This window comes from Rattus rattus, chromosome 2 (assembly GCF_011064425.1).
Source record: "Rattus rattus isolate New Zealand chromosome 2, Rrattus_CSIRO_v1, whole genome shotgun sequence".
Taxonomy (NCBI): Eukaryota; Metazoa; Chordata; class Mammalia; order Rodentia; family Muridae; genus Rattus; species Rattus rattus.
In genome coordinates this window covers 139,698,861-139,726,446 of record NC_046155.1, presented here as the reverse complement: position 1 = coordinate 139,726,446, position 27,586 = coordinate 139,698,861, and the positions used below count along the sequence as shown (strand labels likewise).

Below are 27,586 nucleotides of genomic sequence, written 5' to 3'. Positions count from 1 at the left end.
CAGTCCATGTAGAGTCTTTGGGTAGTGGCTTAGTCCCTGGAAGCTCTGGTTGCTTGGCATTGTTGTACATATGGGGTCTCGAGCCCCTTCAAGCTCTTCCAGTTCTTTCTCTGATTCCTTCAATGGGGGTCCTATTCTCAGTTCAGTGGTTTGCTGCTGGCATTCGCCTCTGTGTTTGCTGTATTCTGGCTGTGTCTCTCAGGAGCGATCTACATCCAGCTCCTGTCGGTCTGCACTTCTTTGCTTCATCCATCTTGTCTAATTGGGTGGCTGTATATGTATGGGCCACATGTGGGGCAGGCTCTGAATGGGTGTTCCTTCAGTCTCTGTTTTAATTTTTGCCTCTCTCTTCCCTGCCAAGGGTATTCTTGTTCTTCGAGGATCTTAACCACATTTTTTCCATTAGCTTGAGTGTATCTGGTTTGATGTGGATGTCCTTGATCCACTTGGACTTAAACTTTGTACAATGTGATAAGAATGAAAAAGTTGCATTCTCCTACATGAGGACCTCCTGTTGAATCAGCACAATTTGGTGAAAATTCTATCTTTTATCCACTGGATGGTTTTAGCTCCTTTGTCAAAGATCAAGTGAACATAGGCAAGTGGCTTCATTTCTGAGACTTCAATAATATTCAATTGAACTACCTGCCTGTCTCTATAGCAGTAACATACAGTATGTATCAGAATTATTCTGCAATACTGCCTGAGGTCAGGGATGGGGATTTCCACAAGAAGTTCATTTATTGTTAAGGATAATTTCCACTATCCTGGGATATTTGCTATTCAAAATGGACTTGCAAATTGTTCTTTCTAACTCTATGGAGAATTGAGTTGGAATTTTGATGGGGATTGCTTTTGGTAATATTCCCTGACAAACAATCCTTGCTTACATATTAGTAAAAGAATACTTTTAACCTCATACATATGAGGTATACATGTTTCACTCTTGAGGAGATATATTGTGCTATATAATATGTCTTGTGTTTCCTAATTCTTGTAATGAGATACATGGGGAACAGGTATGATGCTCTGTTTTAAGGAAATAAAATACTGTTGAAAGGATAATAAATTAGAAACTGATGTTTTATTAATATATATTCATTTAGTGTATATTCTGGATTTCATGATGCAGGTTGAAAATTTTAAAAAAGAATTCTATTTATTGAATGAGGAGAGAATTCAATAGATATCCCACTAGTAATGCACTGAATTTGATGTACTGTGATTCAAGGCAAGCATGCTTCAATGCATTAGACCATCTTCCTCTGTCCAGAACAACAGTATGAAGAATTTATAGTTTTGCTTTTTTTTTATTTTTTTATTGTTTTTATTTTTTCATGACCATACTGTGTACCTGGTAAGGAGCTGTGTGAAAATTCTGAGATTTTTTTGAATAGTATTGTTATTCAACATGCTAACAAACATTAGTTAATAAAAGCAAAAACTATGTTGCCATCAGATTTCATAGGGGTCTCTTTCTTGATTCTACTTTCCCTTCTCAAATGATTTTTTTCCTCTACCGACTAACATTTTCAAAATCTACTGACATTGAGATTTATCCTGTTTAATATCTCTCCTCCTCCCCTCTCTTTCTTTCCTTATCCTTCTCTGTTTCATCACACTGGATATAAAAAAAGAAATTAAGAGGAACACATTGTATTTTATATTCATTCTTTTAGACACAATCCTTCACAATTTCCCTGTTTCTTGAATGTACTGGAGGAAGTTTCAATGCAAAAATTTCAATGCCAGAGCCAACAAAGTGAAGAAATTCCTACCTTGGATGGATAATAAATCCTGGCCATTTGAGTCTAAACAATCACTCAATTGTGATAAATAAGAGACTAGAATCATACATTTGAATATTCTGGAAAGTCATGCCTCAGGGTCAACATGAAGAAATTGTGTTCCAAAAATGTTGAGGCCATAACTCTGTTACTCACTAGGAACTAGATTCAACCAAGTGGCACTGTTATGAAGGTATTGAGACATCATGGTCAGCAGCTAAGGCTTGCCACTGTGTAGAAAGGACGGGTCTCCGGAAACATGCCAGATGAGTCTACAGGTTAAAGTGCAGCCCAGTGGTTGATAGGTAACCCACTTTTGGGGGATGCAAATAGCATAGGATGACCAGCAATTTCAGTAGCATCCATGGTGTGGAGAGAGCCATAACCTAGAAGAGCAGCTGCACATATGCAGCAAAGGGCCGAGCTAGAGAAGTTACCCAGACCATTTAAAAATACTACAAAATATTAAATGGATCACCATTATTAAGATGTTGAGTTATTAACACCATTGTGGTTTGATTTTTCGCTGTTCACATGGTTGCTTGCTTTGTCCCTCTTGAGATAAGAAAGTATATTTTTAAAGGAGCCCCCTTTTCAAAATGAGACTTTGGAGTCCTATGGAGAATTTGGATTTTGAAACACTTGGAAATGGAAATGCTGTGCAGCTTGCAAATTCCAGGCAGATATGCTTGATATTTAATGTTTGGTAGCATACTTGCCTAACATAAACAGATTTGAGTTTGACTTCATCACAAACGCAGTTATATTTTACTCATAAGGAACAACAGCACCCTGGGTGTAGAACAGAAAAATATGAAGCTTGAGGTCATTCTAAGCATTTCTCAGGACAGACTGAATCCATTTCAGTGGAAAAGTAATATGTATTTTATGTCATTGTATGCTAGAAACATGTAACTTGCTTTTGATTTTACAGGGGTAACATTGAAAGTATTGACTTGAGGCTCAATGACACTTTAAGGTTTTAAACATGGTTCATTCTATGAAAAATAATGGGGTCTTTTAAATTTGTATAGTATATTTTTATTATAAATTGGTTGTAAGTCTGTGGTGACAAGGAGTAGAATGCAGTGGTTTCAATGAGATGTCAACCATTAGTTTCTAATTTTTAAACAGTTGACTCCTAGTTGATGATTGTTTGTGGAAGGTTTTGAGAGAAGTCTCTCTGCTTCTTCTCTGTGGTTTGAGATATAAGCTGCTAATTCAGCAACCTGCTGCTTACCACTAGAAATACAGAAAGAGAAGAAATAATTTTTTGCTACTATACTACAATTTGAATTTTATTAATATATTTTTGTTTTTGTTACAAATTCTAAAATGTAATTCTGGCTGTAAGTATACTCATAGTAGACTCTCTTCCTATGACTCTAAATTGTTAGATATAAGGGCATGTGCCAACATGACTGGACTTTTTCACAAAACAAAAAATTCTAAAATAATTAATGATCAAAGTCAAATCCACAATTACAAATGAAATTAAAAGCATTAAAAATATAATGACATAAATTTGTAATCATATCATTCAAGAGATAGAAACAAAAGGTTTACTTCAAATTTGAGGCCAACCTACTCTACAGAATGCTACACTGACTCACAAGTTTCAAAAATTGAAAAGGATATGAACAAAAGCAAAATTTGAGTAAAAAATAAAAAGAGGAGGAGATAGAGGAAGAAAAGGAGGAGGAGGAGAAAAGGAGGACTTCGCTAATCAGGACAATGAAAAGCTCAAGAAACATTATTAAAATGATTACCGCATGGAAATTAGAATTCTACACTGTGGAATTAAGGGTTTTTAAAACTGAGCATATACAAAATATACATCTGTCAAGACCAATGACAAAAACGGCAAGTACAGAATTCAGTGTACACTATAGTGCACAGATAGTGTACACTATATCCTGTGGATCAAGTTAAGGTCTCCTAATCCCACACTGTTACTACTCTTCTAACTACCTGTTAAGAAAGACTGCATCTTGGTCCCCAGCCCCGGAAAAAAAAAAAAAAAAAAAAAAAGAAAGACTGCATCTTAAGTATGCATTGAATTGGGCCTGTACAAATCGTTCTCCATTTCACAGATACTATAATCAGTAAACAGACATTTCTTGAATTTCCCAAATAACAGACTCATTGCTAGAATCAGGATCCAACCACATATTATGAAAGCATAGTTATTATCTGTAGAATATAACAGCATAGTTTATATATCATACAAGTTTTTATTCTTACATATTATTGAGATGGTTATTCTTGCTCTCAGACAATTGACAGGTAAGCCTCTCTCATTCCGCAGCAGGGTTAATTTAATTAATTTCATTGAGGTAAGAGAACCTGTCCTTGTGTGTAGCATCAGGTTGAGGATCCTTAGCACTGGCCTCTTCACTAACACAGTGGTTAGTGAAGAACTCTACATTCCAATAACTCTACAATCCAATGTCCATAGATTCATCTTTTTACACATATATCCTCAAATACTAGGTACTTGTATGATAAAAGCATTATTTAGTTTAAAACACAGGAATTTCTTTAGGTATTTTTAGTAACCTAATCACACTTTGACACACAGTATATGTATAGATGCAAAAAATTTTCGATTCATTTTCTTGTTTAGAAAACCCTATATTATTCTATTTCTTTCATTGGATATATTTCTTTATTTACAATTCAAATGTTATTCCCTTTCCCGGTTTCCTGTCCATAAGTCCCCTATCCCCTCCCATTCCCCCTTATGCGGGTGCCCCCCATCTATGCCCCTTACCGCCCCTTGCAGAGATTGCCCTGTACTGGGGGTCCAAACTTGGCAGGATCAAGGCCTTCCCCTTGCACTGGTGTCCCAACAAGGCTATTCTCTGCTACATATGCAGTCAGAGCCCTGGGTCAGTCCATGTATAGTGTTTGGGTTGTGGTTACTCCCTGGAAGCTCTGGTTGGTTGGCACTGATGTTATTATGGGGATGCAAGTCCCTTCAGCTCTTTCGATCCTTCCTGTCATTCCCGCAAAGGAGGTCCTGATCTCAGTTCAGTGGTTTGTTGCTAGCATTCACCTCTGCATTTGACATGCTCTGGATGTGTCTGTCAGGGGAGATTGACATTTGTGTTTATTGTATAAAATCCAGAAAACAGGATATCCTTTATATCAAAACCGTTATATTTGACCTGCTAGGTGGCAGATAAAGACGGAATGCTGTATGTTTAAATCCAGTTTATTCTGTGCAGCATCTTACTAGCCAGAAAAGAAAGCTATTGATGCAAATATTGTCTTTATAAATAATAAATCAATATAACTTATTGAGTACTTGCTATTAGGTATTCTCAGACACTTTTCAATAAAAAAAAAGAACTACAGGATTGTAATTTCACAGGCTTTGTTGCTAATAGGAATCAGTATTTGCAAGGTACCATTAAAATTCAAGGATATTGCAGAACTTTCTTTTCAGCAAGCTTTAAAATTCTTCAGCATTGTCAGAAGATTCAGAGGGACTGATCTGCAGTAGCACAGACTGTGGTCACCCGTTTCATTCAGTAAGGCATGAATTGATATATTGCCATGCTTATCTGCTCAGTCCTATATTGAAGCAAATTTAGTCACACAGAGATAGATTATGAAACTACTGCTATGGGGTAGGAAGCTGAGGATTTCCATATGCATTCAAAGACACCTTTATATTTTTGCAAATGTTTTCCTTCCATGACTTTATAGAACACAATGCAGACTGTCCAAATTCAAATCACATATAGTAATTCTTATGAATTTCCCTTTCCCGTGTAGACATTGTCTTGCAGGAAAGAATATTACTAAGTCAATATTATATTTATATTTATTGGAAAATAATTGAATGTTTAAGTTAGGAGCCTTTCTACATTTTTGTATGTACTTATTTTGCAAATTCTTTAGGGATCAAAATCACCAAGGCTTAATGTTGCATAGAAGAGCCTCAGTGATGCTCCTGCCTGTGCAAACTAATACTGTTCTGAAAAATATTTCCCAGATCTCATGTCAGGTGTCTAAAAACTACATGTATTTGCAGATCTGGAGATATACACCTACATACCTCTACATATATGCACACACACACACACACACACAACACAGACACAGACACACACACACACACACACACCTCATTAACAGCATTAATAAAATCTAGCTAACTGTGGTGGCATATGAGTTTACTTGAAGCACTTACAAGTTAGAAGCTCATAAATTTCTGAGTTAAAAGCCAGCCTGCTCTAAAAGCTTGTTTCCAGTCCAGCTAAATCTAATACGTAAGACCATATCTACAAAACAAACAAGTAAGTATCTCATAGCAACAAATTTTAAAACTGAAGAAAAACTCATCACTGAATGACAAACCAATGCTTTTATTATATAGCAAATATTATGTTAACCATAAGTGCTTCATTTACATGAGCACATAGGAAATTTTAAAAATCCACCTAATCAAGTAAAACCTTACTAGTGCAGAATGTTGGTAAAGTAGCATATTTTATTCCTTAGTGATTTCTACAAGTATCTAGTGTTTTTGTACATTCACAAGTTTGTTACATTTTTCCTAAACACTCTTTTTCCTTTCTATAAAGATCTAAATGTGAATATAATTTAATATCATGTAATTATCATTGCCCAGAAATCCTTGAATTTATCCCTGACCAATTTATACAGAGGTTTATGAAGACCCTCCTCTATCATATTAGCAATAGGACAGTTTAAAGCTCATGGCTGCCTGCTTTGTACATTAGCTTTAGAAAAGATTTTGAATCTCTGCAGCTTGGCGACCATGCACACATGCGTGATTCAGGGTTATGCCAGCTCACTAGCACAGACTGGGGGCGGGTTACAGTGTGATTACTTAAGTCATGCAGCAGGTCCTGCTCAGAGAAGAGGCAGACATAGATGCCTGTCACAAGCACCCTAGGACTGGTCAGCAAGGCAATGCAGCAAACAAGGTCAGCTCTTTCAAACCCCCAAAATATTTTCATAGGTAGATAAGATTTTTTTCACACTAAATATTTCAGATTTGTTGGGATAAAAGATTATTCTCTAGATCTCAAGCATTTGACTCTGAAAAGTCAGATCAGAAAGCTATCAGATCAGGACCTGGTTTCCTTTGTCTTGTCTTGTGTTGTGTTTGCTGCAGTGCCCCTCCCCTGGAGCAGTTAAACTGCCTTTTCACTTTAGCTCTGTTATCTTACATGGTGAATATTAGCATTTCAAATAGCTGACAATAATGTGGATTTTTGGTGTGTGGGAGGAATGGCAGTCAGGAAAGAAAAAGAATATTTAAGTTGGTATATGGGTGTTGCATAAAAATAACATCCATAATGAAGTTAAAAAGTTATCTTGGTATCTGCCATAGACTGAAAGATATGAAGGAATAAAAACACCTGAGAGTTAACGTACAGATTAACTTCAGAGGGAAAGCACACAACGGATCATGATTGGGTTGCACTTCTTAGTTTCTGAATGGTTAAAGCTTCAGGTAAGAATGAATTTTGATGTCACAATAGTTATAATAAAAGAAAGGGGCTATGAAAATTGCTTTAAGAAAGAGTAGTGAGCAGAGTTCAGGTGTGTGAACTGAAAACATGTGGAAATGTAGTGTATCTTCCACATATATACATACACACCCACATCCACACAAACACTTACACTTTACATACTCACATACAGTGTATAGAGTAATACAGAATAATAAACTGTTTTCTTCTGTGATCTCATAAGGTGATCTAGTTTGAATGTTATGACAATATGTCCGTGTCTTTAGGTATGTGATATTTTTTATTATTTTTTTTTTATTTTTAAATCTTGCCTAGATTACCAATAAACTGTTGGATCAGAAAGAAGTTTCTTTAGATATTTGATCTATACTTTGATTTGATTCCCTCATTTGGATGAATTTAATAAAATATGCAAAATAGAATGCAGATTTGTTTTTGTTTTTTGGGAGTTTAGGTGGGAATTTTATCCATCTTCCATCAGTTAAATCCTCAAGAGCTTGTCTTTTCTTTTCATTCTGTTTGTTTGTATGTTTTTTTGTCTTACTGGAATTGTATTTTGCTTTTCATTAAATATGGTCTATTTGTTAGTGAAAATTGATTTTGTCCCAGTTTTTATTTCCATTCTTAATTTTTCTTTAAATCGTGATCATAGTTTTCCTTTTTTTCCTATTTCTAGTTTTACCTCACCTCTCTTTTCTTCCAGATCTGTTCCCTTTCTGTCTCCGAAAGAAAATATAACAAGATAAACAAAGAACATAATATTGAGGGTGGACAAAGCAACCTAACAGAAGGAAAAGGAGCAGACACAAGAATCAGAGACCCACTTGTTAACACACTCAGGAATGCCATACAAACACTAAGCTGAGTGCTCTAAATATGTACTGAGGTAACATTACAGACTAATGATAGGCTTTGAGACTATAACAGATTTCCTCAGAGGTGCATCCTATCCTTTACTCATAGTAGTTTGTTTTTTATTTCAAAATGCTGTTTGGGTTTAAGATTTTTAAAGTATTTCTAAAATGCAAGTCTATGTTGATCCAAGCTAAGAGCAGTGTGAGGGTTTGCTAAGGTTATTGCTTCTAAAGAGGTGTTAATTAATACAGAAATAACAGAGTAACACCATTCATTACAGTTTTTGTTATTGCACCAATTTTATAGAATAATTTGAAATCTGCCATTCTGATACCTATGGAAATTTGTTTATTATTCAGGTTTATTCTACAGGGACTCTTTTTTCACTCACCATAATTTTACAACTGAGTTTTTTAATTTGTATTAAGGATATTATTGGTGATTACACATATACACATACAATATTTTATATAACCTGCTGTTCTGTATTATATATAACAATGTTATATGTAATGTTATACAATAAATTTTTATAAAACATTTTTATGATTTATTCCACAAAATATTTGTTATTTCAGGACAGTATTTTTTATTAATTTGTTTATACTGCTACTTTGCTGAACATAATTATCAGCGTTATCATGTTTCTCCTGTCACATTTAGGAACTTTTATACATAAAATCATATCCTATTGGAAGTAATCTCCTGATACTGTACTGAATAAAACAAGAAGAATAAACTTCCTCGTCTTGTTTCCGATTTTAGTGAAAATATTTTTAGTTTCTTTCCATTCAGCATGATGCTGGCTCTGAGTTTGTTGTATATTGTTTTATTATTCTGAAATATATTCCGTTTGTCCTTACAAGTGACCACATTTCTAAGGAAATAGGACACTTGGTACCCTAGTACCCATCTATTTCATTAAGAATGTGTGCAGGTAGGGTTGGAATATTGAGAAGTCCTCCTTCTTCCTTATTTGAATGTATGCTTAATCTTGTGAGGGGCACCCATGTAACCTTAACTGTAGGAGGCCATGTTTACAGTAGCCAAGCCATTTATAGAGATATTGCATAGCATTTCTTCCAGTCTTGAGCTTTTACCTAGTATGGGGAATTTTAGCACTCCCAACTGTGTCTGAGTACTGAAGGTTGCTTATTCACAGTGCTTTTGTAGTTTGTCTTAGGGTCTTATTGGTGTGAACAGATACCATCATCAATGTAACTTTTATAAAGAACAACATTTAATTAGGCCTGCCTTACAGAATCAGAGGTTCAGGCAGGAGCATAGCAGAGTTACAACATCCAGGCAGACATGGTATACGAGTTGCTGAGTTCTACATCTTCACCCAGTGGAAGCCAGGAACAAACTGAGCATCCTCAGGCAGCGAAGGGAGATGGTCTGGATGCCCAACTCCACAGTGACACACTTCCTTCAACAAGGTCACAACTTTTAATAGTGCCACTCCCTGGGCGAAACATATGCAAACCAACCCAGAGTTATTTATCTTTCTGCAAACAATACCAAGAGTAATAAGATAATTATATAATCAGCAACACATACCTAAGGACATAACATAAATATTTAAAAGGGTATTTGACAAAATGGGCATTTGAAAAAAAACAATGTTAGTGTATTCTCTGCTAAGGTTTTTATATTCCTGAGTCAATTTTGTTGACGAAGTTTGTAGTACCATTCCTGAATTCTCTTTTGTGGAAGTGACAGCCTTTCTAATTAATAATGTTGTTAGTTAAGCACAAAATATCCTTTGGACAATTGTAATATTAGTGCATTTTACCAGGCAGGTCATTATTAGAGCATATAAGGCTTATTAATGAATGAGAAAAACATTATATTTTTTTCTCTATGTAACCTGACTAGTGTTTTCTAACATTATGAAAGATAACCACCAGAGAAACTTTCCTGTATAGCTCAAGGTTGAGTTCTCTATAGCCAGCAAACAAAGTATATGGTATGTATACAACATGATCTTACCATGAAATCTGCTAGGGCTAACTGAGGCTCTTTCCTACTTTTTCTTCTGTTTAATGGTATCTGTTTTTATGTTAAGAGACAAAGCATTATGAATCAAAAATGATTTTCAAAATACCATTGAGTTCATATGATTTGGCTGTCTACTGCTTTGATTAAAACCTTCCATGAATGTAGTGTCTTTAATAAGTGAGTCTCCACTGTATTAAACTAATTTCCCCTTTAGAAGCTTTTGTATATTGGACACAGCTCCTTGGTTAGAGATGGGAGATTGTGTTCAGTTCTTTGTTTCAGTACTGGGAACCAATTCATTTTACTCTATGCAAACCATATGCATGTATTCATGATCGATATGAGTTCATTTGTGAGTTAGTCAGGTCTGTTACATTTGCAAGACATTTTTCCATCTCCACTGGCTCCTAGATTTCTCCCATAACAAAGATTCATGAGAGGTGAAAGGAGAGTATTGATAGAATAGTTTCATTTAAGACTGAGTTATCAAATCTCTCTTACTCTCATTGTGCAGGGATGTTTCTCTGCTTTTTTTTCCATCTACAACAGATAGTAGTTTCTCTGTTAAGGGTGAGAAATATACTTATTAAAGAAAATAATAGAACGTTATTAGGATTCTTTAAATTGCTACATTGCTTTTGCAGAAAAACTGGTGTTTTGTATGTCCCTTGGTTAACAGTCAATTTATTTCCCTTTTCTTGGGCACATGAGCAATGTCATGAATGTTCCTTCTGGAATGGGCATTGGATCCAATCAAATAACTGTCACTTACTCTCATCACATTTATACCACTGTTGTACCCATGTACACTGTGGAGAGAGTCCCTCATTGTAAATTGAAGGATTTCACCCAAGTTCATCTTTACTTTTCTCCTCAGGAACTGTGAATAAACTTTCCAATCCATGACAATTATCTAGAATGGTGAATACTTCAGTCAGCCATCAGCTTATGTACAGGAGTTAGGTAAGTATTGTCTCATGAATATAATTTGACCATCAGTTTATGTAAAGCAACCAATAATGTGGGCAGGGATGTAAGTTGTTTGAGGGTTTCTGTGAAGTCTCATTTATTAAAACTCAGTTAGATATAACCCATACATCACATTGGAGTGGGTTTTGGTTGTGATAGAAGTCAATTAGGGTGTACTCTTTTCATTATTTGGTTATGCATTTTAAGAATATTCATTTACATATTATATATTAAGGATCTACTGTAATAATTATCTATAACATTCTTCAGAAGGTCCATAGATTCTGCTGTCCCTTAGCCTACCTTCTTCCATTTCTCCATTTAATATTCCCATTGCACTATCACATAACAACAAGTCTCCAGATTTAATTATATTTTTACTTATTCAGGAAAAACTTCCATCCCTTCTAGTTCCTCACTCTATTTCTTACCTCTGAGGATTTAAGGATCCTTACATGAATTTATAAAGTATAAAGCCTAACAAGCAATTTTAAGTTGTCACATACTAAATTTTCTTTGGGGTTCTGAGTACCTCACTCAGGATGACTTTTCTCACTCAGGATGATATTTCTCACTCAATATGACTTTTTCGAATTTGATCCACTTAAGCAAGAGTTCTATGATTTGATTATTTCTACAAGTGAGTTATATTTCAGTCTGTAAATGTACCATATTTTCATTATTTATTCAGTTGTTTATGGACACAATGTTGAGCAATATCTTGGTTAAGAAGAAGGAAGACAAATATGTGGATGCTTCAATCCTACATAGAAAAGGGAACAAAATAATCACAGGAGATAGAAGAAGGGAGGGACCTGGAAGAAATAGAGGAGGGAGAGGGAAAAAGATGGGGCAGAATGAGGTATTGGAAGGGATAGAAGAGAAGTACAGAATGTCAGGACACTGAATAGAAATAACTAGCAGCGGGGAATGAGGAACTCGGGGTAGCCACAAAAATTCTCAAAACCCAGGGAAACAAAAGACTCCCAGGACCCAACAGGGATGACTGTAGCAGAAATAGCAAAAAATAGGGAATTACAACCTGTAGATACCACCTCCAGTAAATAGGCACAACCCTTAGTTTTGGGATTGGGACAAGACCCATCGCAAAACTTTTAATCCAGAAATGTTCGTGCCAAAAGGAAAGGCAGGGACAAAAAAATGGAACACAAAGTGAAGGAAAGGTCATCCAGAGACTGCCTTATGTAGGGATCCATTCTGTCCACAGATACTAAACCCCAACACTACTGCTGATGCCATGAATCACTTATAGGCAGGAGCATGGTACAGCTGCTCCCTTAGTAGTTCTATCAGCACATAACCAAAATAGATACAGATACAGCCAATCATCAGACTGAGCCTTAAAGACCCCAGTGAAAGAGCTATGGGAAGGACTGAAGGAGCTGAAGGGTATTGAAACACCCTAGGAAAAACAATATCAACTAAACAGAGCACCCAGAGCTACCACAGACTAAACCACCAACCAAGGAGTATACCTGGAGATGTCCAGGGTTCTAGATACATGGGTATCAGAGGGTGGCCTCATCTGACATCAACAGGAGGGGAGGCCCTTGGTACTGTGAAGGCTTGATGACCCATCATAGAGTGATGCTAGAGTGGTGAGACAGGAGAGGATAAATGGATGTAGAAGCACCCTCACAGAGTCAAATGGGATGTGAAGAGGGGGGAATGAGTTGGGGCATTGTAGAGGGATAACAGGTAAATGTGATATCATTTGAAAAATAAACAAATAAAATCATTAAGTAAAAAAATAGGGACAAATCACTTTTAAAAACATTCTTTCCATGTGAGAATGACCATGCTACTTTCCTCATAATCGAAGGATGTGGCCATGCTCTTGACAGCCCTAGATGTAGATTCTTCCCACAGTTATGTCCATTACTGCTTCCAGATCACTGCTAAGAAATATACTTGTTTCCAGTAAGGACAGAGAACTGGCTCTGTACTATGTGGAGATGCACTATATGATATCAAATCATTCAGCCAAAAAGGTGGAATTTTATTTGCCTATGAATGATGTATGCATCAGAGTTCCACATGAGAATAGTTTATTTCTCCCAAGGTTTTTTTCCTCACCTGAATACTGAACAAATCAGTTCCTTGGTAAAGCAACAACTGAAGCCTCCTTATAGGATGATTACATTAAAAAGGCTTCAACCTCTAACTCACATTTAAAAATTATCTGTGTAGCTTGCCTTTCCATTTTAAAGATTTTTTCTCTGCAGATATCTATTAAACATTGGTAGTTTACGTTTTTTAGAATAAAAATAATCCTGATTCTAAAGTATTTTTATCCTCTCTTACAAGTTTGTGTGTGTGTGTGTGTGTGTGTGTGTGTGCCTTAAGCCACAATTCTGAACTCTTGCAGTTTGCTATTAATGCTTTACACTTCTTTTATGTTGCCTTCAGATTATGTAATATATTTTTGTTTAATTTGCCTAAAGTTTTAGTCACTTTCTGTCCTTGGATTTTTGTAATAATTTTCTATTCATTCTTACTACTCAAACATTATTTTTTGAGAGAAAAGCATCAACTTCATCACAAAGGATTGGATCTAGATATCATATATATGTAAAGATATATGTAAGACATAGGTTTCCCATTGCCTGGCAAATCAGCAAGCCCCACTGAGGAAATTCTTTCATTGACTTCATATATGAACTGAACTAAGAAAGTCTTATTTCAAAACATCTCTAAAGTACTTTGGTTGCAAAATCAGAGAAGGTATTAAGGAAATAAATATTGTCGATGAATAATTACTAATAGGTTTGGGATTGGAAGTCTTCTAAATTCTGCCCATCCCTGGAGTTCCAACCAATCATCCCTTTCAGTCACAAATTTTCCCCAAGAATTCTTGAACATATTTTTGGCAAGAATTATAAAGCATCGAAAGCCAAAGATTCATAGGGGTCTCAATAACCAACTATAAAATAATACTTTTTAAATATTTAGAAAACACATGAGAATGAAATAAGTATTTCAAATATAATTGTAAGTTTTTCTGAATCTGACAAGCTCATAGACAGTTTTCTGAAATTAAATTTTTGTTTAGCTACAGGACTGCTTTTTGAAGTATGTCCTCTTACTTTTTCAACCTTAGTTCTCTCACAGTTTCATTTTCCTTAGAGAAATGATTCTTCATACTATAAACCTGCTTCCAAAAATCACCCATATATCAAAAGTGGATGGTAAAAGCATTTTTATAAAATTCAAATTTGGAGCATTTAGTTCCTAAGACTGCTCTCTAGTAAGAATGTAAATCATAGATTAAACTGAAATTTATATAATAACTAAGAGCACTGTCAAGGGATTAAGAGAAAGTTTACTGCCACTTAAAGATACTGCAGTACAACAAATTGATTAATTCCAATATTACTTTTTTTCTACATTATCTTTTGCATTTCAACAATTTGAGCTCTATAAGGAATGCTCACAAAAGGTCAACATAGAATTTACATAGTACATTGGTGCTAGCAATTTGGATTCATGATCCATTAATCACATTGCCTTTGCTCTTATCCTTCCCCTACATAAGCTCACAAATCATATATATATATATATATATCATAATGGTATTTTCTTCTGCATGTATTGTTTTAATTATTTAATGATCATAATTCCATGGAAAGAGTCATCCACATAGGTTTAATGAATCTATCAACTACAACGTGTATATCATTATTATTACTCCACATAGTTTTACACAGAAAAATCCTACATATGCTAAATACTAAAATTGCATACATTAACTTATATAATTTAAACAATAATCACTGCTTTCCCATTTAAACAATAAACTATGCATATTCATTTATACATGTGTATGTGTGATTTTCTAGTCTCTGAATATTTTTCATGGGTACACTAAATATAGGTATGATAATTAGACATTATGGTTGATTTAAATTAAAATGACAGCACAGTAATAGTGGTAGGTGTGCAAGTAGTATGAATGCCTTTTTAGGTGCAGGATCCTACTCCTGAAAACAATGCTGATTGTAGATTTCATTTTGTGACACAATTCCAATTAAAAATGTTGGTTATTCTCATGATAGGCAGTTCATCATTTTATCAGTTGAGGTTCATTGGCAGGAAGTATTACCAAGCTTGAAAAAGGTGATGATTACATTTCTCCTTCAGTAGCCTGCTTCATATATTCTGGTACTAAGAAAGCTATCCACTAAGATAGACAATAGAATCAAGATTATATGTCAATAAATTCTAGATAAATTTATCTCTGTTCTTTTACTTAACCATGTGTTGACTTCAGCAATAAGGTCTTACTTTCAAATTCTGTATGGTAACCAAGAAGATTTGTAATGGGCTAGACTGTAAGTGAAATGTCTGAAAAGTAAATTCCAAGCAGACAACCCAATACTGGCCATGGATTAAGTATTTATGAGGCTATAGTGTCCAGTGGAGAAATCATTTTCTTATTACAAGTTAATCCTATTGGAAAAATGTTTATATGTATATTTGTGCAGTGAAGCCTCTCTTACAGAGGTTTGCTTCCATATACCTTTTTTTAAAATACCTTTTAGGATATATATCCTTCCTCATATTCACTCCTCAAACCTCAGCTTCCACTACCATCACCATTTAATTCAGTGTGAGTGTTTGTATATGCTTGGCTTAGGGAGTGACACTATCAGATAATGTAACTTTGTTGGAGTAGGTGTATCAGTGTGGTTGTGGGCTTTAACACCCTCATCTTGGCTATCTGGGTTACAATCTTCTGATGGCTGCCTTCAGAATAGAGGTGGAACTCTCAATTCTTGCAGTCCCATGTTGGTCTGGACAATGCCATTCTCCTACATTGAAGATAATCAACAAAATCTATGAAGCTGTAAGCCAGTCCCAATTCAATGTCATCCTTATAAGGGTTGCCTTGGTCACATTTTCTGTTCACAGAAGTAAAACCCTAATTAAGACACTTAGTTTGTCACTAGTTTCCCTTAATATTTATACCATTGTTTTTAAACACTCCCTTCCCATGAAATACAGACCCATGTTATCATTTCCTGACTTATATATTTATTCCAACTAGAGCATATATATATATATATGTATATATATACATATATATATATATGTGAAATCATTTTTAACTTCTTAAAATTTAATTTTATATTTTACTTCCTCCCTTTACATTCTGCCCACTGTCCCATCCTAGTCACCACCATTCCCACAGTCTTTCACCCATTCTTCCTCTCTTCCTTTGAGCAAGTTGGGGCTGCATAGGTATGCTGCCACCCTGGCAATCCAAGTCTCAGAAAAGAAAGGTGCTTCCTCTCCCACTGAGAGCAGAAAAGACAGTCCAAGTAGAAGATATATCCTACACACAGGAAAGAGCTTTGGATTTATCCCAGGATCCAGTTGTTTGGGACCCACCTGACAACCAAGGTGCACATCTGCTGCATTTGTGCAGTGAGGCCTAGGTCCACCTGTTTTGTTTTTTTTGTTTGTTTGTTTGTTTGTTTGTTTTTGTTTTTGTTTTTCAGTTGTTCGTTCAGACTCCAAGAGAAGCAAGGATACAGATTAGTTGACCCTCTTCATCTTCCTTTTTATTTCTTATCCTCTCAGTGCTTGAAATCCTTTCTACTATACTTCCATAAGAGTCCCTAAGCTCCATCCATTATTTGGCTCTGGGCTACCATACTTGTCTTAGACTGCTGCCAGGTGGAGCCTCTCACAGGACATGGTCCTCTCTGCAAGCATTACAGAGTATAATTAATAGTGTTAGTGATTGGTGCTTGCCCCTGGGATTATTCACAAGTAGGCCCTATTATTGATTGGCCCTTCTCTATGTCTTTGCTTCCTTCCCAGTGCCTACATTTCTTCTAGATCAGATAAAGTTAGGGTTGTGAATTTTGTAGGTTTGTTGGTGTCTCTATTGCTCCACTGGGGTCGTTTCCTGGTCTCATCAGTGTTGTGAGTCACAGCCAAGGTCATCCCCATTGATTCTTGGGCACCTCACTCATTCCATGTCTATCTCCTCCTACCTGGCAGTTGCAGATTTCCATTCATTTTCATGGCCGTCTAGGCATCTCTCCTGACCTTTCCAACATCTGATCCTGAACCCCCATTCCCTTCCCCGTTCACTTGATTCTCAGTTCCCTCCCTGAATTTGTCTTCTCTGATTATTTTATCCGCCCTTCTAAGGGAGATTCAAGGTTCCTTGTTTGGGCCTTCCTTCTTGGTTAGCTTCTTTGGGTCTATGGAGTATAACTTGTAATCAGTATTTAATGTCTAATATGCACTTATAATACCTTTCCATTTGGGACTGGTTACCTCACTCAGCCTGATATTTTTGAAATTCCATTCATTAGCCTTTCAAAACTCATGATGTCTTTGTTTTTAATAGGTATTCCATTTTGTATATGTTACACATTTTCTTTATCCATTCTTCAGTTGAGGCATATTAGCCTTCATGCTTAAGACTTTCCACAGAGATCTCTGGTCCAGCTAGGTGCATAGGTTCAGAGGAAGGGGAGAGAACTGAGACAAGTTTGGTGGGGAGACAGCTTCTGCTGCCCTGCTGCTGGTGCTGCTCTGCCTCCATTTCTGCCTCTGCAGCTTCAGTTGCTCAGGCCAATTAAGGCAGCTGGGGAGTGACTAGTAGGCAAGGGGTTCACCAGAGCTCCTGGTGCAATTTTGGGAGAAAGATTTCTTCCCCGATTGACAGTGTTACAGCTCCTATGAAAGCTCTCAGACTATGGAGCAATTCCTGCAAGCTTTTAATCCTTGTGGATAGAATTCTTAAATTCAGTTTCAGGATGGGTCAGGGCCTGGCAGCAGGTAATGTCTATTGCTTTGGCCCGAGAGCTTGGGAATACTTCATCTACCTATTTGGGGGTATGATCCTGCATCTATGTGACTGATCTGTCTTGAGCCTACATGACTGTGGTCCCATCCTCACCTGTGGATGAGGGGTTAGGGCATTGCCTTATGTGACTAATGTGTCTCAAAATTCTCTGCCTGGGGTTGTGGGGGCTGAAGCTACATGAAAGGGGCCTGATCTCCTGTGAGACTGGGAATGTTCCCACTGTCTCTTATGGTCCCTGGGGATGTGACCTATCTTCAACAGGAATCAGGCTACCTTTAACAGCCTGCCCAACAGAGGAACATCTAGGTTATTTCTAGTTTCTGGCTAGTATGAATAAAGCTGCTATGAGCAGAGTTGAGCATGTGTCTTTGTGGAACATTGGAGCATTGTCTAGGCATATCACTAGGTATGTAGCTGATTCTTGAGGTAGAGCTATCCCCAGGTTTCTGAAAAACTGCCAAATTAAGTTCCAAAGTGATATAAAAGTTTACACTCGAACTGAATACAGAAAGATGGAGGCCTTGACATCGGAGCGTTTCGTACTCCAGAGCCTTCTGAAGGCCTCCTCAAAAGATGTGCTCAGACAGTTGTGCCAAAAAAGCTTCTCCAGTTCAGCCCTTCACTCAGAAACACTCCTGTATAACACATGTTCCAGCTTGTCTGTGACCCAGGAGGAAGCAGAACAAGTGCTCCAGTCTCTGCACCACTTCACTAGGCTGATGGCCTTCCCTGACCTGTCCTCTGCTGAGGCTATTCTGTCTCCTTTTGAGGAAAATTTCCACCAAAACCTCAAAAACCTGCTGACAAAAAATCATCCTGGAGCACATATTGACTTAGAGAACCGAAGCCCAAGCAATGCAGATCTCTCTGCCATGCCTAGTGGACCTGGACTGGAGAGTGGACATCAAAACCTCCTCTGACAACATCAGCCACATGGCTGTCCTAACCTGCCTGCTCCAGGTGAAGATCAGGAGCACCCTAGTCTGTGTGGAGAGAAAACCCCTATCTCGGCTGTGACCATGGAGCTAAGCAAAAAAAAACCACGCTGGACATGGTGTTAGATGGGCTGGGTCGCATTTGGAACCAGCTTTGTACTGTAGCTAATAAGTAAGGCCACCAGCTATTGGCCTGGGAAGGTGACTGTCAGTACAGAGGCTGACAGTGGGTAGACAGTAGGGTGGAGGGACTGCTGCTACACAGAAGGCACAGTGGAGGAAAGGAAGCAGCCATGCCCATGCTTGCGGCTTCTCTCTCCTCCTTCCTCCTTTTGTTTTTTCTGAATATGAGCAAAGCCTCCATCTCTGAGAAGGCCCTGTGTGGAGCTAAACTGCTGCCAGTAATGCGAATTAACAGGTTCTTTATCAGCCGCCTGTGCACTGCTGTAGAGAACTCAGGCCGGTGCTGGGCACTCACTTAATGAATTTACCTCCAGCAAGCTCACATGAGCTTATTTCTAGCCCCAGAATACATGAGGGAATTAGGGGTGATGCCAGAAGCGCCTGCTTTCCCTTCAAAGAAGTCAGCAGACACATAAGAAAGAGAAGCGTTTCAGTACGGTCCCCTAACACCCTTCTCTGAGCTTGCAGCCCTGCTGGACCACAGCTCCAATTCAGAAAGCTGGAACACACCATTATCCACTATTCCTTGGTTAGGAAGTAAGAAGAACTGGAAATAAATAACAGTGATGAAAAACATTACACTCCCACCAGCAATGGAGGAGTGTCACTGGTACTTTGAATCTTTTTCTTTTTTTCTTTCTTTTTTTTTTTCTTTTTTTTTCGGAGCTGGGGACCGAACCCAGGGCCTTGTGCTTGCTAGGCAAGCGCTTTACCACTGAGCTAAATCCCCAACCCCTTGAATCTTTTTCTTGTTTGACACAGTGTTTCACCAATTTGCAGAGAATAGCGTTGAAGTGGTACCAACATTGCTACTGTTAAAGTCATGGAAATTATCAAAGTCCTAAACTTAAAATATTAAAACAAGTAAGCTTCATTGAAAATTGTGGTGTTATATTTTATATACAACATTATTCCTCTACCCATGACTACTTCTTGACAGGGTTCTTTATGGTACATATTATCTGTAGCTGTTAAAGTTATTTTAGAATCTAACTCCTAGATGAGTTTGAGGCATGAATTTAGAACACAGGAAAACTGGAAAGGTGTTTATTTACACAGAATATTGACAACCAACATTTAAGATGAGTAACCGAGTGTATACTTTCTTTTTCAGTACCCCCCGCCTTGGCTGGAGAGGAAGCATCAGAAAATAACATGGCACAATGTTCATCTCGGCATACAATTTCCTCAAGCTGAAAAACATTTACAACTCTAGCCTGCTTTTCCTTTTGTAGATGGTGACCAGTCTCAGTCTCTGTGGACCTAATGATGTTTTGTTGTTTCACTTCCATGTTTAGAAGTTGATTTTTTATATAATGAATTTACAGTAATATGGGTTTTTAAAGATTCTTCTTTTGTACTAGGGTTGCATTCTTTAAGTATACTTTTACATGCCTGTCCTACAGAAGTTCTGCTTTCATACATAAGGAAACAAAAAGTTTAGCATTAATTCTCTGATTGCAAAAGCTGTCTAATATGTCACTTTGGCTTTTTTTAATCAAAGAATATATTTGCATTTTCTCTATTGGTGTGAAAGGTATTTTTTTTAAAAAAAATCAATTTAGATATTATTCCTTAAGTACATTAGGGATGTCTGAAACAATTTTTTGCTTTTAGTTCTAGCATCCTGTTCTATTTCTACCATTATGTGTCTAACAAAAAATTGAGAGACAAAATTTTACAGAAGATATTTGTTACTACATAATTACCACATAGTTCTTCTTAAAGTATTGTTCTATTTTTGATACAAACACACACACACACACACAGACACACACACACACACACATACACACAAAATTATGTGTTTAGTCTCCAATTATGTGTAGTCTCATTTACTTTGAGCCTTTGTATCTTATATTTTTAAAAAAGTACACAATATTCTTCTGAAATCTGCCCAGAGATGTTTTATGCGAGGACATCATAGCTTACTGGGATTTTGTTTATAGCTAAAACTTTGTTTATAGTGAAGAAACAGTGGATGGAAAATTACTAAGTACAAGAGAGACTTTTGCTCTTTAAAACAGGGAGGGATAAGAAAAATAGATTTGTGTAGAGACCAGTGGTTGCTTTGATCGCTGAAAAATTAATTTGTTAAATATGATTTTATGTGAAAAAGTATGGGTATCACGAAAATTTAATAATCCCAAGTGAAATTTGACTAAGGAATGAAGGTATATCATAATCAGGATATATAATTTTGTTTGTTTGTTTGTCTTTTTTTTTTTATTCTGTACTTGCATGGATCAAACTCCAGAGCTTTGGAGAAGTTCGCTAAACTATCTACTAGTAAGCACCACTCTTATTTCAATGATTTAAGGCACTATTTTTTCATTAATAGCCTCACATTCCACTTAAATCTTCTTTTACTAATAATGAATAATATTATCTGATTCTCAATATCATCTAAAAAATTGAAATTAGAGGTCAATAATCTTTTATTTGAACATTCCTTGTCACTGGAAATTATGAAACTGGTGCACTACAGAGGTGAAAGTATCACGCTAAGTCTCAATTATTAGACAAACATAAGACACAGGATGGAATTATGGAGCCTGGGAAAGGAAATGTCCCACTCCACATAACTTGGGCTAATAGCTCAGTATCTATAGTTATTTACTGTTACTTACATTTATATTTTCTATAAATTATAACACAGCTTATGGACAAGGAAATACGTTTAGAATTCCTCACCATATTGTGTGAAAATTGTCAGCAATTCATTTTGATATTTCTGTCGTTATAATAAGTTTTTCTTCATACTGTCAGTAATTTTCACCTAGAGCTAAGAAAAGGAGGAAAAGGGGAAGGAAATTTTCAAGAAATTCTCCCTTGTGACTATGATTGCTGCCATAAGAAAGACAATATATTGCCAAATTAGATTTTGATGCTGTCTTCTCATTGATATGCTTATATTACTGTATGTAGTTATGTATATTTCTGAGTCCTATGATTTTTCTTTTTTGAAATATTGAGTTTAATTATATGTTTGTCATGATATATATATATATCTATATATATATATATCCACAGGTAACAGTTATTATAATAACTATACAACTATAAAAATTAATTAAAACTCTACCCTTAAATGCAGAACAATAATATTAAACTGCACATTCATGGAAATGGATCCTGGAGAGCATTTATCAAACACAGGTAGGGAGTACTCTCATTGTGTGTTAGAGGAAGACAAGATATCTACTGATGAAGAAATAAACAAACAGAATATTTCATCCAAACAATTTTTCTAAATTATTTGTAGATTTATATGGTTTACTTCATATATGTCTTGGCTACACATGTTTATGCACTACATGTGGAACAAGTGCCCATTGAATTCTGGAGAGGTTGTTTAATCCCTATAATTAAAATTACAAACGGTTGTAAACCAAAATTTGAGTACTGGGAACGAAATCCATACTCTTTGAAAAAAAAAAAAAGCCCAAATGCTTTTATCCACTGAAAGAGGGATCTTTTGTAGGATATTTGTCTTAGGGTTTTACTGCTGTAAACAGACACCATGAAAAAAGTAACTCTTATAAGGACAGCATTTGATTGGGGCTAGCTTACAGGTTTAGAGGTTCCGTCCATAATCATTAATGAAGGAACATGGCAGTGTTCAGGCAGGCATACTGCAAGAGGAAAGGAGGAACTGAGAGTTCTAGATCTTCATCTGAAGGCTGCTAGAAGAATATTCACTTCCAGGAAGCTAGGCTTAAAGCCCATGCTCACATTGACTCACCTACGCCAACAAGGACACACCTCCAATTATCACCATTCACTGTGTCAAGTAAATGCAAATTATCATGCTCATGGTCGGTCATCCAGAAAAGAATGATCACATAATTGGGGACATGACATCAACTTGATGAAGGAAACATTTTTGTGTATACATAATTTCCTTCTTACTTTAATGTGATTGGAACTAGTTCCATCTGTTTTGAGAGTTTTTTCCTGTGTTTGAAGAATTCTTGAATTATCAATCAGAATTGATTTTTTGCATCATCCTATTTTAAAGCTTTTCTTGGCAAAATCATCATTACCTTTACCATCACAATTATTCTTATCAGCTGGTTAACAACTTTTTGTTGAATCTTCCTACCTCTTTTGGGAAAACATTATTTATTGACTTATTTAAGAGTATTAATCTACTCACATCTTATTTTGCATCTTTATGGGTATTATATGTTCTCTACTTATATGCACAGTCATTGAACAAGAGTCCAATCTGAAAATGGAAAGTAATATAATACCAAAGTCTACAAGGAAATCCTAATGTTGAGATTTTTCGTATATGCCAGTGTTACTCTAACTGCCCTCCTTCAGAATTTTTTATCTCTATGTGTTAGGGTTTCTATTGCTATGACAAAAACAGCATGGCCAAAACTCAAATTGGAGAGAAAGGGTTTTATTTAGCTTACACTTCCACACTGCTCTTCATCACCAAAGGAAGTCACTACAGAGTAAGAAGTTGGAAGGAGGGCAGTTGCCGTGTCATGGAGGAGGACTGCTTCCAACCAGCTTAGGCTGCTTGCCTGTAAAACCCACAAATACCGTCTCTGGAGGGTACCAATCAGAATATTCTTGGCCATTCCTCACTAATCCCTAATTGTGGAAATAACTTATAGCTACCTCTCAGGGAGGCATTTCCTCCACTGAGACTGCTTCTCCTTTAATGATTTTGTCTCAAATTCATGCACAAAGACAGATTGTACAGATATCCATTTGTTCACTTAAATCACAAGCACATCTCTATTAAGCCACAATTATTCCTTTCTCATTCATCCATAAGATCTCACATTAAAAAAACATAAATAATTTTAGATTTCCCACAAATTCAAGCTTTAGTATGCTTTATAAATTCAAACACATTAAAATGTCAGTACCTTTTAAAAATCCCTTTTAAAATCCAAAGTCTTTTAAAATTTGAAGTCTCAGTAGTGGGCTCCAGTAACATACTTACTTTATTCAAAAAAATAAAAATCAGGGCATAGTCACAATCAAATCATACAGAATCAGATTGCAAACACCGTATGTCTGGGATCTACTGAAGATATTCTGAACTCCTCCAATAGGCCTGTGTCACATCTACAACTCTGTTCTCTGTAGTACATACTTCGACTGCTAGGCTTGAGCTGTATCCATTCCCATGGTACATACAGATAGTTCTCAAACTTCTGGGGTCCTTTGTTGGCATTGGGTACACTGGTATTGACCAATGTCTCTTATAGGGTTTCTTCCTCATGTCAACCTTCTTTGCATGACCGCGTCAGTCCTAGCCTTCAGTGTGACTGAGTATTCACCTTTACCACTCTCCTAGTGTCTCACAGTGTCAAGTTACAGGTGCTCTCCATGTCTCCAAGTCTTGCTTCATGCCTTCAAAACCAGTACTTCCAGATTACCAAATCCAGCTGACAAGACATGGTGCAAATTCGTGACCTCTGGAGCACAATTTCTCTGTTCTTTCAGGAAATGATGCTGTTCTCCTCTTCATCAATCACCCATAATTTCTTAGCTTCAGCTAACCAAGATCGATTGCCCCAGTAATGCAAGGGTTTCAATTCAGTGTTGCTTATCTCTCATTAAACATGGCTGACTATCATCAGCTGACAAGAATGATAGACTCAGTTCAAAATGGCAAACTGTTGTAACAGACTCTTTAAATTGGTGGTGTCCCTCCTGTGGGCTGTAATCTTAGGAGGGAGAGAACTGGCAGACCAGATCTCTGAAGGCAGGTTTTGTGTCTGAGTGCTGTGGAATAACCCCAGCTCTGGGTGCACATCTCTTTTCCTTTTCTAGTTATAGGTATATATAAATCAAAAAATATGTGCCTAAAGTATCAAATCTCTTTATTCTGTTAAACTGTAATTCATATTATGATACTGTAAGAACATATAAGTTTACCATTTCTAATTTGCTTGTATTTGTCTTTTGAGTATAATAGAGAAACTATTATCATAGTATATTTCATTACCACATATCAAAATAGATTTGAATTTATTTTAAATTATTAGTTAATTTCAATGTGGTAAATACCATCAAAAATTAAGGTGAAGTCATTATATGGCAACTTAATCATTTGAAGTGAATTTCTTTGATTTATTAATAATTGCACTTACTTCCATTACAACCTCAAGTAAAGTGTCTTCATAATGTTTTCGAAGATCTACATTCGATATTCCTTAACTTGCAGCCTAAATCTACCAAATACATTTTTGTCTGTTTCTTTTACTTATTTCTGTGATTGTTAGTTATTATTTTGGATTTGATTGTTTGTTTGTTTGTTTGCTTGTATTAGTAGTTACTGTGTAGATAAAACTGGCAATAACTGAAGTCTGTGTCACTTACAGGATCATATCTAGAATTACAAGAAGGGAGAAAATCGCCACACACTCACATTCTTTTTTTTTTTTTTTTTTTTCTGCTTTTTTCTTTTTTTTTTTCCATCTTTTATTAAATTGGGTATTTCTTATTTACATTTCAAATGTTATTCCTGTTCCCGGTTTCCAGTCCAACATCCCACTAACGCCTCCCCCTCCCATTCTATATGGGTGTTCTCCTCCCAATTCTTGCTCCATTACCGCCCTTCCCCCTAGAATTCTGTTCACTCGGAGTCCAGCCTTGGCAGGACCAAGGGCTTCCCCTTCCACTGGTGCTCTTACTAGGCTATTTATTGCTATCTATGCAGTTGGAGCCCAGGATCAGTCCACGGATAATCTTTGGGTAGTGACTTAGCCCCTGGAAGCTCTGGTTGCTTGGCATTGTTGTTCATATGGGGTCTCGAGCCCCTTCAGCTCTTTCAGTCCTTTTTCTGATTCCTTCAATGGGGGTCCCGTTCTCAGTTCAGTGGTTTGCTGCTGGCATTCACCTATGTATTTTTCGTATTCTGGCTGTGTCTGTCATGAGAGATCTACATCCAGTTCCTGTCAGCTTGCACTTCTTTGCTTCATCCATCTTATTTAGTTTTGTGGCTGTATATGTATGGGCCACACGTGGGACAGGCTCTGAATGGGTGTTCCTTCTGCCTCTGTTCTAAACTTTCCCTCCCTATTCCCTGCCAAGGGTATTCTTGTTCTGCTTTTAAAGAAGGAGTGAACCATTCACATTTTGGTCATCCTTCTTGAGTTTCATGTGTTCTGTGCACCTAGGGTAACTCGAGCATTTGGGCTAATATCTACTTATCAATGAGTGCATAGCATGTGTGTTTTTCTGTGGTTGGGTTAGCTCACTAAGGATGATATTTTCCAGTTCCATCCATTTGCCTACAAATTTCATAAAGTCATTGTTTTTGATAGCAGAGTAGTATTCCCTTGTATATATGTACCACATTTTCTGTATCCATTCCTCTGTTGAAGGGCATCTGGGTTCTTTCAAGCTTCTAGCTATTATAAATAAGGCTGCTATGAACATAGTGGAACATGTTTCTTTGTTATTTGTTGGAGCATCTTTTGGGTATATGCCCAAGAGAGGTATAGCTGGGTCCTAAGGTAGTGTAATGTCCAATATTCTGAGGAACATCCAGACTGATTTGCAGAATGCTTGTACCAGTCTTCAATCCCACCAACAATGTTGGAGTGTTCCTCTTTCTCCACATCCTCACCTGCATCTGCTGTCACCAGAGTTTTTGATCTTAGGCATTCTGACTGGACACACTCACATTCTTATTGGGAAAAAAACATGAGTACTAAAAGTATTTGGGAAATGGACTTAATGTTAGGGAATTTTATGAGAAATTGATGTTTTCCAAAACTAATATATCCTGCCCACATGCATTGCTATTATTATAAAGCCTGTCTAAGGTCTACAAATAAATTCAAATGAAAACACTAAATAGTAGTAAGATAAAACAAATGTTAATACAATTGAAATGGACAAAGCAAATGAGCGGAAGAAAAAGAGGTGGGCTCTTAGTAGATACGAGCTCAACTTCTCATTTTTTCATGAGTTTTATGTGTATAAGCCATTTTTTTTACTGGAAACTCTATTTCATAACAGGATTTTTCAGTTGTAGCTCTGTCTTCCATATTATTTGGCACTGTCATTTTAATTGGATTCATATATGGATATATCAATGAAGGGGTCTACTGTTTATTTCCATGATAATCCTCAAAAGGCCCTTAATTTTATCTCTCTATTACCACATTCCCTCCTCTAGTCATTTCTCCACTTCATCCGTTATTCCAATTCCTGTACCCATTCTGATCATCCATATCAATTGATTCAATTTCCCTTTCCTCAGGAGACTTATCTGTCACTCCTAGTCCCTTACTCTAAAGGCAATCTGGTTCTACACATTAGAATTTGTTTTTCATTGACTTAGTAGCTATTGTCCACATATAAGCAAGTCCATATCCTATTTATCTTTTGGGGACTGGGTTTCATCATTGAATATAGTGGTTACTAGTTCCATTCATTTACCTGTTACTTTCATTATTTCATTAATTTTAAAAAATGAATTTTTAAAAGAATAAAAAGTGGGTGGAAGTTACAATG

General features: G+C 36.5%; 1 pseudogene; it reads left to right on the top strand.

Moving 5' to 3' along the window:
• The first annotated feature begins 18,484 nt into the window (after positions 1–18,484).
• LOC116894302 lies at positions 18,485–19,083 on the top strand (annotated as a pseudogene).
• The last annotated feature ends 8,503 nt before the right edge of the window (positions 19,084–27,586 follow it).